Source organism: Triticum dicoccoides, chromosome 2B (assembly GCF_002162155.2).
Source record: "Triticum dicoccoides isolate Atlit2015 ecotype Zavitan chromosome 2B, WEW_v2.0, whole genome shotgun sequence".
Classification (NCBI taxonomy): Eukaryota; Viridiplantae; Streptophyta; class Magnoliopsida; order Poales; family Poaceae; genus Triticum; species Triticum dicoccoides.
In genome coordinates, this window is record NC_041383.1 from 746,209,487 (window position 1) to 746,221,409 (window position 11,923).

The window sequence follows — 11,923 nt, forward strand, 5'->3', positions numbered from 1 at the left end:
CAATTTTTATGTAGTGGTACTGTCTTTATAATACTCTGCCACTTGGCAGTGCCTCACTGGAGGAGATGCTGATAAAGTATTAGTAATACAGTAGAAATGAATATTTGTTCAAAAGACAGCCTTCCGTGGATTGGCAGGGAGAGTAATAAACGAATAAATATGTGCCAACTCAAAGAGAGAATAAATATGTGTCCTATTTTTGGTAGTAATTAGCTATTAGTGGTAGGCAATTATTTGATGTTCAACTGAGGGGTTTTCGGGTTCGGTCTTAATTGTTTGTTGTAATTTCCGACATGAAGGTGACTTCAAAGATTTTTCGGGTATCTAATAAGAGACTGCACCGGGCGCGAAACGACAGACGTTGCTTCTTGGGTATGGTTCTTCTTATCCATGCCTCGTTTGTCCGCGCATTTGCATGGCGCGGCTTCGGGCCACTTTCTTTCACTGTTGACGTGTTTTCTTTCGCATGATAGCGCCCGCCTTTGCTCACGCCTCTTTGCACTTTGTTGCAACGTCCCTAGTTCTTTAACCATTCCATTGTCATTGTGTTACCGGCTGTATAACATAATCACACACACCATCCACCTCGTAACGCGCTGATGAGTCTGCCGCTTCCTCCTGGTTTGGAAGGGGCGAGAGCTGAACACACTGTCAGATATGTGTTGTTGAAGCCTGACCGCCAACTCCTCTAGCATGTTTCTCACATATACCGACGCGTCAAGCTAGACACTAGAGGTACCTGGGGGAGACGACACGACCACTACAATGGTTCAAGGTTTGTGAAGAGTAGAAGCTTTGAGATGACCCGAACCATGCGATCTATCAAACACAACTACAACCTTGACCTTGCATACATGTCTAATTGAGCAACATTTTGAACCAATTTCAATCGAGGGCACGGGTTCATTTTTATGCGTCCGACTAAAATCCTTTCGTCTACACGCATCTAACCAACATCAACACGTTCTCAAGTTAACATTAGCAAAACAAGAAAAAGAATCCAAACCTGATTTATGTACGAGAGCTGCTACACAGACGACATATTCAGACGATGCAGGGCATCCAGCCATCCATGCGTAGTCCAAAAATGAACATCACCGTTGAATCCTCCCGTCGTTCACGATTCGGCTGGTTTATGCCGTCCCTACAACAATTTCGTTTATGTACACCACAATATGCAGACGTGGAAGTAGAAACACCCGCACTTCCCGCTTGTCAATATTCCAAGCTTAGCAAAAATTTCGGTTGGCAGCCGTAAAAAGCTAGTAATTACATTTTTTTAATGTATAAAAAAGTTACTAGCATGCTATTTACTACTTCCATTTCAAATTATGAGAAGCTCTAACTTTTTCTTTTCCTGAATCGAATGTACATAGACGCATTTTAGTGTGTTTGTTCATTTATGTTTAAGCCCGCACCTAGTTTATACTGTATTAGGATATCCAAACACATCTTATAATTTGGAACGGTGGTAGTAGGTCTTACTGTACATTCGATCCAAGTTTTACCCGGAGTGTTGCTATACACACGATGTTGTGCAGCCGATTTGTGCACGATTGCACTGATCCAGCCATGCATGCGTTGGAGAAAGTGGAGGCCAACGGCTAGATCAAGCATCGTCCGATGTTCGGCTGTTGTTTATCGTCTGGATAGTAGTTCCGTTTTACCCGCACCTGTTCCAGCTACTATGACCTGACCTGGTTCTTTGATGAACCAATGTCCGTCTTATTTTTGACCGAGTCGGTGAGTCACATGACTCCCGACAAAAGGCACCACCCGCGTCAGCGTCGTCCTCAGAACGTCGGCGTATCCTCCTCCAAAAACTCGAATGAAGAAGACAAAAGTGCGCCACGTACCGACGCACTTGACCTGGCGTGCACTCCGCCGAGACGTGCCAGGCTTCCCTGACCGGAAACGGAAGGCGAAAGGCGCCCGTTCCATCGCCCGAAATCGAGCGAGCCGAGCCCGTTCCGGCCCGAAAGCCGTGCTCAGCCGGTTCCGGCACGTCCTCTCGATCCAGAAAGCTCCGGCGAGACAAATCGTCATGGCCCGGGATGTCTGCCCATGTTCAAGAAACGACGGAAATACTAGTGCGCAAATTGATACGGCAGGCATCCACGTACCGCGTGCTCCGGCGGTGGAGCGAACTTTGGGCGGAATGCACGGGGACATGGCGTCGTCGGTCGGCACCGGAACAGGCCGGACCGTGCCGAGAGCCGAAGATGGCCACGCATGCCGCGGAGGGTGCCGAAAGATCACGACGCGTCGCTCCTCGATCCGGATCCGTCCAGGGAATCCGATCGGGAAATCTGCCGTCGGGCAACCACCGCCCCCGCCTCGGCGGTTTCCGGTGGTTTTCGCCTGTCCGAACCTGCTGATTAAGAAATGTTGTACTAGTGGCTGGCTGGACGAACGAACGCGGCAACCTCCATGATCGATCGGCCTGGCTGGCCGGACAGCGGACAAATCGAGCTTTGTTCCGAAGAAACCATGATGAAATGGGTGCTACAGGACAGGCTATAGTGGTACCGGACAGGCCTGTAGCATGATCACGTATTGCCATAGCTTAGCTAGCTGCTGACAGCTGACTCGTGCACAGGACGGGGAGGTCGACGGCGGGAAGCTCTCCGCCATTGATCGCACGCGGCGGGGGACACACAGTAGGTTAGAGAGATGGTAGATGGATGGTGCGACAATCGCCGATGGTCCTTTTTTTTTTGAACAAAGCAAGGCACCAGGAAGGTGCCCAATTTCCATTGACAGCTTGAAGAGTCATTACAAGGTTCAGAGGCCAGAGAATACAGAGCAGGAGATACAGCCAGAAAAAGAAGCTGAATGGAATAGCAAAGATAGGTTGAAACAAGTCAACCAGATGATCTGCAGCTAAAAGAATGAGGGAAGGGCACTTAGTAGATCTATCTTGAAAGTAAGAAGAAGCGTGAAAGTGTCTTCAATCCTGAAGAAAGCTTTGAAGAAGAAGCCTAGAAATCACAACTTAGTTGAAGCGTCCTCTGAGCTTAGTAGCAGTACACCTTGTGTAGACGGTAACCTGTGACAGAGAAGTGAGCTAAAGCTGCCGCCACTGGACAGAGGTCTGCAGCGTGTGATCAAGTTGAGCAAGACATTATAGGTTGATTTGTTGCCTGATACACCTGCTGAGCAAGGTTGTGAGCTACTCCATTTAGATTCCTGGAAATATGAAAGACCTGAGCATTGAGATTAGTATAACTTTTAATAAAAGAAGCCAAGTAATTTCTGATATTCCAAGGCGTAGCAGGATAGGAGATATTCTTAGAAGCTACTGCAGAAGCAAGCGGAAGACAGTCAGTTAAAAAAGTAGGCTGCTGCACATTTAAGAAGTTTGCTAGCATAGCAGCACAAGCCAGGGCCGTGGCTTCCGCCTGAATGGGATCAATGGTTACAGGTGCAGAAGCTTGAATCTGAATGTTGAGCTCCCCATGATCAGCAGGGAGAGAAAAGTAGATACCAATACCTGTACCAACCTGTCCTCGAAGAGCACCTGGTATTTTTGAAGTTCGAAAAGCCACATCGGAATAAATCTTCGGCCCCTTAATAATGAGATCAGATTGGATGGATTTGCCCTGTATAGGAATTTGCTGTTCATTATGAAGATTGTTAGTAACATTATGTTGGTCATCAGATGACAAAAGTGCCTCAGCTTGCATTGCACAATCCATACTAGCAGCCATAATGTGGATCCTATTAGGATGCCCTTTCCTGCGCTCGAAAAGACAATCATTCCTAGCTTTCCATAAAGTCCATAAAAAATTGAAAATATTCTGTAACGAAGCATGAGGATGATGTAAACCCATTAAAAAAGTAATGGTGGTAAGCAAAGAGTCCTGATTATGAACGAGAGCATCAAATCTAACATACCAAGGATGAGCATACCAGGCAGCTCTAGCAAAATGACAAAGGAAAAAAAGATGAAAATCATCCTCTTGTTGAGTACATCTGGAGCAAATTTGAGGAATATGGTTGGAGAATCTTCCTGCTCTCATACCAGTAGGCAGAGCGTTGCCGAGAAGAGCCAAGCAAACGTTTTAATTTTAGGAAGCAAAGATTTGTGCTTCCACGCCATATTGAGAAAGTTTTTTAAGTCCGCAGAAACTTGAGGGAGTTGTTCTAGGATGGGCATGAATGTTTTGTAAGCAAAAATTGTAAGCAGATTTAGGAGAACAACTACCATTCTTCGCTAAAGGCCAGCAAAGCACATCATCATTATCGTCCTGAATAATGTCAGTATTAATGATATGAGAAGCCAGCGGCTCCCGGAAAAGTTGAAAGATGAGTTGATGGTTCCAAGTCTTGTTATCAGCCATCCAAAGATCCCTAACTAAAGACGGATAAACAAAGCCTGAATGCTGAGGAATGAGATAGTCATGAATAGTATTCCAGTGGGTACACCAAGGCATACTCCATAAACTGATATTTCCTTGAGTAAGCTGATAGAAAGCATGATTCTTAATATTGGGAAACATTTTGAGGATAGAAGCCCAAAAAGCAGATTTGGGAGGAGCAAGAGTAGCCTTCCAAATAGTGGTGTTAGGGAAATATTTCGCTCGGAGAACAGAGTATAAATGTGAAGATGGATTATTTACTAACCTCCAGGCTGCAGCCAGAATGAGACTCTCATTGATTGCCTTCAAGTTTCTTATACCTAACCCTCCTTCTGATTTGGAATTGGAAATGTCCTTCCAAGCTCGAAGACAAAGGCCTTTCCTGGAATCTGTTTCTCTAATACCTGTCCACCAGAAGTTCCTGATTACTGCAGTAAGTTTTGCAATGAATTTTTTAGGAAAAAGAATATTGGACATATAATAAACAAGAATGGCTGAAAAGACAGCGCGAATTAATTCTAATCTAGCAGCATGAGAGAGCATGTTAGCTTTATAAGAGGGCAACTTATTTAAAAATCTGCCCAAGACAAAGTTGTAAGCAGTTGCTCTATTATTAGCAGGAAGGATGAGAGGATGACCAAGGTGAGTAAAGTTATTATCAAGGGTAGCCACTGGAAAAATGATTTTAATGTCATCCATAACCTGTTGGGGAACATGGGAACTGAAAAGAATAGCAGATTTGTTCCAATTGGGTGTTTGACCAGAGCTAGCACAGAAATGATGAATGAGGTTGGCCATAGCCTGAGCTTCCTGACAAGTGGCCTGTCCACACACAAGGAGATCGTCTGCAAACAGCAAAGAATGCACAGAAGGGCAATTTGGTCCAAGTGAAATACCTTGTAAATGATTGGCCCTCAAAGCTTCATTCAGCATAATGGAGAGCTCATTAATGGCCAAAACAAACAAATAAGGCGACATGGGACAACCCTGTCTGATACCTCTGGAACTCTTAAATTTTTGAGAGGGCTGACCATTAATAAGCACAGAGAAAGTAGGCGAGGAGATACACGCATGAATCAAATTAATGAAATGACCATGCAGCCCTTTACGAGTTAAGGCAGAAACTATGAAGTTCCATTCCAAACGATCAAAAGCTTTAGCAAGATCTAGTTTAAGCATGAAAGCACTATGATTCCAAGATTTGAGCGAAAAAGAGTGAGCAATCTCCTGAGCAATAATGATGTTATCACTAATACGCCTACCTTGAATAAAAGCTTGTTGAGCAGGATCAATATAATCAGGAAGGTGAGATTTAAGTCTATTAGCCAAAGACTTGGCAATGATTTTGTAAATCACGTTCCAAAGGCTAATAGGCCTGTAATCAGTAGGAAGCAGGGGCACCAATTTCTTAGGAATGAGAGCAATATTGGTGTTATTAATATGAGAAGGAAGGGTAGCTGTTTGATAAAAATTAGTAACAAGTTGAGTTACCTCTTCCCCAATCCAGTCCCAAGTAGCTAAATAAAATTCAACATTGAAACCATCAGGTCCAGGAGAAGCGTTAAGCTTCATGTCTTTGAGAATCTGCAAGATTTCAGCGTTATCCGGAATGGAATAAGTAGGATCATTGTTATGATTGTACCCCTGATGAAGAGGAAAAGGTGGACAAACATTCATATTAGGGGATGAAAAAATATAGTTGAAGTAGTTCACAAAGGTTTGCATAATGGCATTAGGATTACAGTGAATGAGGTCATGTTCATCCTTAATAGAACAGATAGTATTTCTCTTCCTACGCTTAATAACAGCCTGATGAAAAAACTTAGTATTACGATCACCTTTAGAAACCCAATTCTTCTTACTCCTGGTTCTAGGAGTGGACTCTGGGATCGCCGGGCTAAATTTAGTACCTAACCATGACTAGCTAAGCTTGATTTTTAAAATCAACAGTGCATTGGGATTTGTTAGACTCTGTATATACTGGACCCCACTTGTAATTGTATTGTACATTATTATGTACCTCTCTATATAATGAAAAGGTCACCCCATGTTGGAGGCCCTAAAACCCTTGTCTAATATGGTATCAAACCTAACGATCTAATGTCTTCCGCTTCGCCTCCGCCGTCAGCCGCCGGCACCGCGGTCTCCTTCCCCGCCCTTCTGCCGCCGGCCCCTGTCCACATGGACCACTCGTTCCTCCCGCCGTCCCTTGCGCGTCTCCTCAACGTCGGGACCGCACCCTATACAGCGGATGGATCGCTAGGCCCCCTGCAGACCCAATCGGCGGGGTCTCTCTTCGCCGGCCCGGTGTCTTCGTTGTACGCCGGCGTATCATCCTCGTCACCCGCTGCTTCGGCCCGGTCACAGCAAAAGCCGCCGCCCCCGGCTGCCATGCACTCCCTTGTGCCCGCGCCGCCGCCACCTACTGCGTCGCACCAGATGTGTGTGATCGCCCCTGCTCCGGATGCCTCCATCTACACCGCAGTTGGCCCTGCTGTTGAAGACGTCGCCCATGTCAATCACGGCGGCTCTGGTGGCTACCCGCTGTATGCGGCCCCGTACGGCCCGTCGCGACTGGCGCGTCCCTCCTACGGCGCGTATCCTGGCCAGGGCGCATATCCGGCTCCGCCGCCCTACGGTACGTCCTACCCATACGGCACCCCGCACATGTACGCACCGGCTGCAGCTCTGTCTGCACCGATGCCCTCTCCTACGCCATATGTGGAAGCTGAAGCTGCTCTGGCCGCGATCTCCTCGCCGCCGTTTTTGTTCTCGCACCTCCTTCCGGTGAAGCTCAAACCGGACAATTATTTGTACTGGCGTGCTCAGGTGCTACCTCTCCTTCGCAGCCATTATTTGGAGGGGTTCGTCAATGGTACCCTGCCGTGTCCACCGCCACAGCATCAGATGTTCCGTGCGTGGATCGCTCAGGACCAAGCCATCCTCTCAGCCATCCAGTCTTCTCTGGATGAGGGTGTGGCCGGGCTCGTCCTCTTTGCTGCGTCCTCTCATGAGGTGTGGGACATCCTGGAGTCGAGTTTTTCGTCTCAATCTACTTCTCAATCCATGGCCATCTGTGCCAAGCTTGGTGAAACTCGCAAGGATAATGGTACGGTGACCGCCTTCTACAAAAAGATCAAGAAGTTGGCTGACACTCTCGCGTCCATTGGAGAGCCCCTTCGTGACAGCGAGTTCACATCCTTCATCCTAGCCGGCCTCGACAATGACTACGATTCGCTTGCCGAGGTGATTAATGAACGCAAGGAGCCTCTTTGTCCTCAGGAACTCTACAGCCGTCTCCTGTCTACGGAGCAACGTCTCAATGCGCGCCGCCCCGACGTCTCCAGCTACTCCTCCGTCAATGTCGTGTACCGCGGCAGAGGCGGCGGCCGCGGCCCCTCTGCAGCTTCACCCTCGGGAGGGGGGGGCAAGTCCGGTGGTGCGCCCTCGGCACAACAGCAGCAGGCCCCGCGTCCTGGCACCCTGGTGGTTGTCGTCGATGGCCGTGCATGCGCCTGCTGCACCGCCTGTGGTGCGGCTCAGCCGTGTCAGCTCTGTGGCCTCCCTCGCCATGTCGCCTCCCGCTGTCATCGCCGGTTCAAGACGGACTTCCTCGGCCTCGGCAATAATGGCAAGGGCAACGAGCGTCAAGTAACATGGCACAACAGGGTCACACTCCCTCTTATCCCGTTGATCCTTCTTGGTACATGGATACTGGAGCAACAACGCATGTCACGAACAAGCTGGGCAAGCTAACCGTTCAGCAGCCGTACCGCGGGCATGACAAGGTTCACACAGCTAACGGGGCAGGTATGCAGATTTTGCATGTTGGTCAGGCATCACTTCTCACAAACACCTCTAGGACATTGCATCTTAGAAATATTCTTCGTGTTCCCACAGTTGCACATAACTTACTCTCTGTTCCTAAACTTACACAGGATAATAATGTTTTCTGTGAGTTTCACCCGTTTCATCTCTTTGTTAAGGATCGTGCTACGAGGAACATACTTATTAGAGGTCGCTACCGCCGTGGTCTATATGCTCTTGATGCACCCACCGACGTTCCCGCTCCTGCTGCTGCGTTCCAAGTCTTCAGTGGTGTTCGTGTGTCTCCTTCACTATGGCACTCTCGCCTTGGTCACCCAGCATCACCCATAGTTCGCCATGTTCTCCATCGTCATGAGGTACCGTCCGAGTCTAGTAATAAAGATGTTGCCATTTGTGATGCTTGTCAACAAGGCAAGAGTCATCAGTTACCTTTTTCTGTTTCTACACATATAGTCAAAACTCCTCTTGAGCTTGTGTTTTCAGATGTATGGGGTCCTGCCCAGCTGTCCGTTAGTGGGCACAAATATTATGTCAGTTTCATTGATGCTTATAGTCACTTCACCTAGATTTATCTTCTTAAGCATAAGTCTGATGTGTTTTTACAATTTCAAGCACATGTTGAGCGCCTCCTTAATCATAAAATCATTCATGTCCAGTCAGACTGGGGGGGGGGTGAGTACCACAATCTCAGTACTTTCTTTGAAAAACTTGGAATTGCCCATCGTGTCTCTTGCCCACATGCACATCAGCAGAATGGTTCAGCTGAATGTAAGCACCGTCATATTGTTGAAACTGGGTTAACCTTGCTTGCTCATGCATGTGTCCCGTTTCATTTTTGGAGTGATGCTTTTACTACAGCCTGTTTTCTTATTAATAGGCTTCCTTCGCGGCTCCTTCATATGAAAACTCCACTTGAACTCTTGCTTGGTCAGACTCCTGATTACACGTTTCTTAAAGTGTTCGGAAGTGCCTGTTGGCCGCATCTCCGTCCGTATAATAATCGCAAGCTTGAGTTCCGTTCAAAGAAGTGTGTCTTCCTAGGGTACAATTCTGTTCACAAAGGGTATAAGTGCCTTCATGTCCCGTCTAATCGTGTGTGTATCTCCCGAGATGTCGTTTTTGATGAGCACGTTTTTCCCTTTGCTGCTCTCCCCCCACCTGACACAAGCTCCACACCGCTAGTGCACCCCATCCACTATATTGCCTGATCAATTTGTAGATGCTGCACATTCACCCTCTTTGTTGTCTAACCATGGTGCAGGTGTTGGGAGATGTGCGTGGCTGGAGCTCCTGGACAAGGTTGACCCTCCGGCTCCCTCGTCCCCGACTGCTATGTCATCCTCGCCCGCTCACGTCGATCGGCTGGCTTCGTGCATGTCCCATGCACCGAGCCCGCTCGCGCCCGCGATCGCTGCTGCTGCGCCGCGCGTCAACACCTTAGCCCAGCCGCCGCTTCTGCTAACTGATGCGTCGGCCCAGCGGGCCGTCTCGCCTGCACCGGCGTCCCCGACACCGACACCCAGGCCATCCTCTGGATCGACGCCTGGGCCGTCACCTGCACCGACGCCTGGGCCGTCCCTGCCTAGGAGCCCCCCGCCGTCCATGACGCCTGTGCGGCACTTGTCCCAATCGCCTAGACCGGTGTCGCCCTCTCCTGGGTCGGCGTCTCCTGCTGCGTCTTTCTCGTCACCGCCATTGACCGCCTCGGCGTCTACCACGACGGATGCTGCGCCCCCTTTGTCTTCCTTGCCGTCGGTTTCACCACCTGCTCCGCCCCCTGCGTTGCATCCTCATACACACAACAAAAGTGGGGTATTTCGTCCTAAGGAACGCACGGATGGCACGGTCGCCTGGCTTACGACTTGCATGGCGCAGGCCCAGTCCGACCCTACTGCTGAACCTCGACATTTTCAGTCTGCCCTGAGTATCCCTCACCGGCGTACTGCGATGGAACAAGAATACCACGCTCTTCTTAAGAATGACACGTGGCGACTGGTTCCTCCCAAGGCTGGTGTCTACATCATTGATTCAAAGTGGGTTTTCAAGGTAAAGAAACATGTTGATGGTTCTATCGAGAGATACCAGGCTCGACTGGTTGCTAAAGGATTCAAACAGCGCCATGGTCTTAATTATGAGGACACCTTTAGTCCAGTGGTTAAACCTACCACGATCCGGCTTCTGCTCTCACTGGCTATTACCCGTGGATGGTCTCTTCGTCAGCTTGATGTTCAGAATGCTTTCCTTCATGGTGTCCTAGAGGAGGAGGTTTACATGCATCAGCCTCCCGGTTTCGTTGATCCAGCTCGTCCGCAGCATCTGTGTCGTCTTGTTAAGGCACTCTATGGTCTGAAGCAGGCTCCGCGTGCTTGGCATGAGCGTCTTGGCACCACTCTTCGGGCTCATGGATTTGTTCCCTCTCTGACCGATACCTCGTTATTTCTTCTTCAGCGACCTACCGTTACTATGTACCTACTGGTATATGTTGATGATATCATCCTGGTCAGCTCCTCAGACTATGCTGCAGATCGCTTGGTTTCTGCTTTGAGTGCTGATTTTGCGGTTAAGGATCTTGGGCAGCTTCACTATTTCCTTGGGCTCGAAGTTTTGTCCTTTGGTTCCGGCTTGACTCTCACTCAGCAGAAGTATTCTCTCGATATTCTTCGATGGTCTGGTATGCTCCAGTGTAAGACAGCTACTACACCTATGTCCTCCACTGACCGATTATCTGCTCTCGATGGTTCTCTCTTCTCTGCTGATGAGGCTACTGAGTATCGCAGTATTGTTGGTGGCTTGCAGTACTTGACTATCACTCGTCCTGATATCTCCTATGCTGTCAACCGTGTCTGCCAGTTTCTTCATGCTCCCAGAGACTCTCACTGGACTGCGGTTAAGCGCATCTTGCGCTACATCTGCTTCACTTCTTCTTATGGCTTGCATCTGCAACCGGCTCCCTCTAGCGTGCTCTCTGTGTTCTCTGATGCAGACTAGGCTTGGAGTCCGGATGACAGACGATCCATGGGGGGATATGCCGTGTTCCTTGGTTCTAACTTGATCGCCTGGAGTGCTCGTAAACAAGCAACGGTGTCCCGCAGTAGCACTAAAGATGAGTACAAAGCAGTTGCAAATGCCACAACAGAGCTTATTTGGATACAGTTTTTGCTCAGAGAGTTGAAGATCCCTCAGAAGCAGCCGCCGGTACTTTGGTGTGATAATATTGGTGCGACGTATTTGTCTTTAAATCCAGTCTTTCATGCACGCACCAAACACATAGAAGTTGATTATCATTTTGTCAGGGAACGTGTTGCCCAGAAACTGCTTCTTATCAAGTTCATCTCCTCCAAAAATCAACTTGCTGACATCTTCACAAAGCCACTGCCTCTTCCTCAGTTTGAAGGTTGTAGGCGCAAACTCAACCTGGTGAATTCTTCTGAGCATGGTTAAGATTGAGGGAGGGTGTTAGACTCTGTATATACTGGGCCCCACTTGTAATTGTATTGTACATTATTATGTACCTCTCTATATAATGAAAAGGTCACCCCATGTTGGAGGTGTGCCACAAACCCTAAAACCCTTGTCTAATAGGATTTTAGGTGATCAACGAGACCCCTTGGCCCCATTTACCCAGTAATTTATTTACGATCATTGATATTCTTTTACAACTTCTCAATTTGTTTTTCTTAGACTACGCACAAGCATGCGTGTGTTCGGGATGTTCCCCACGGTAAGACCCGGCA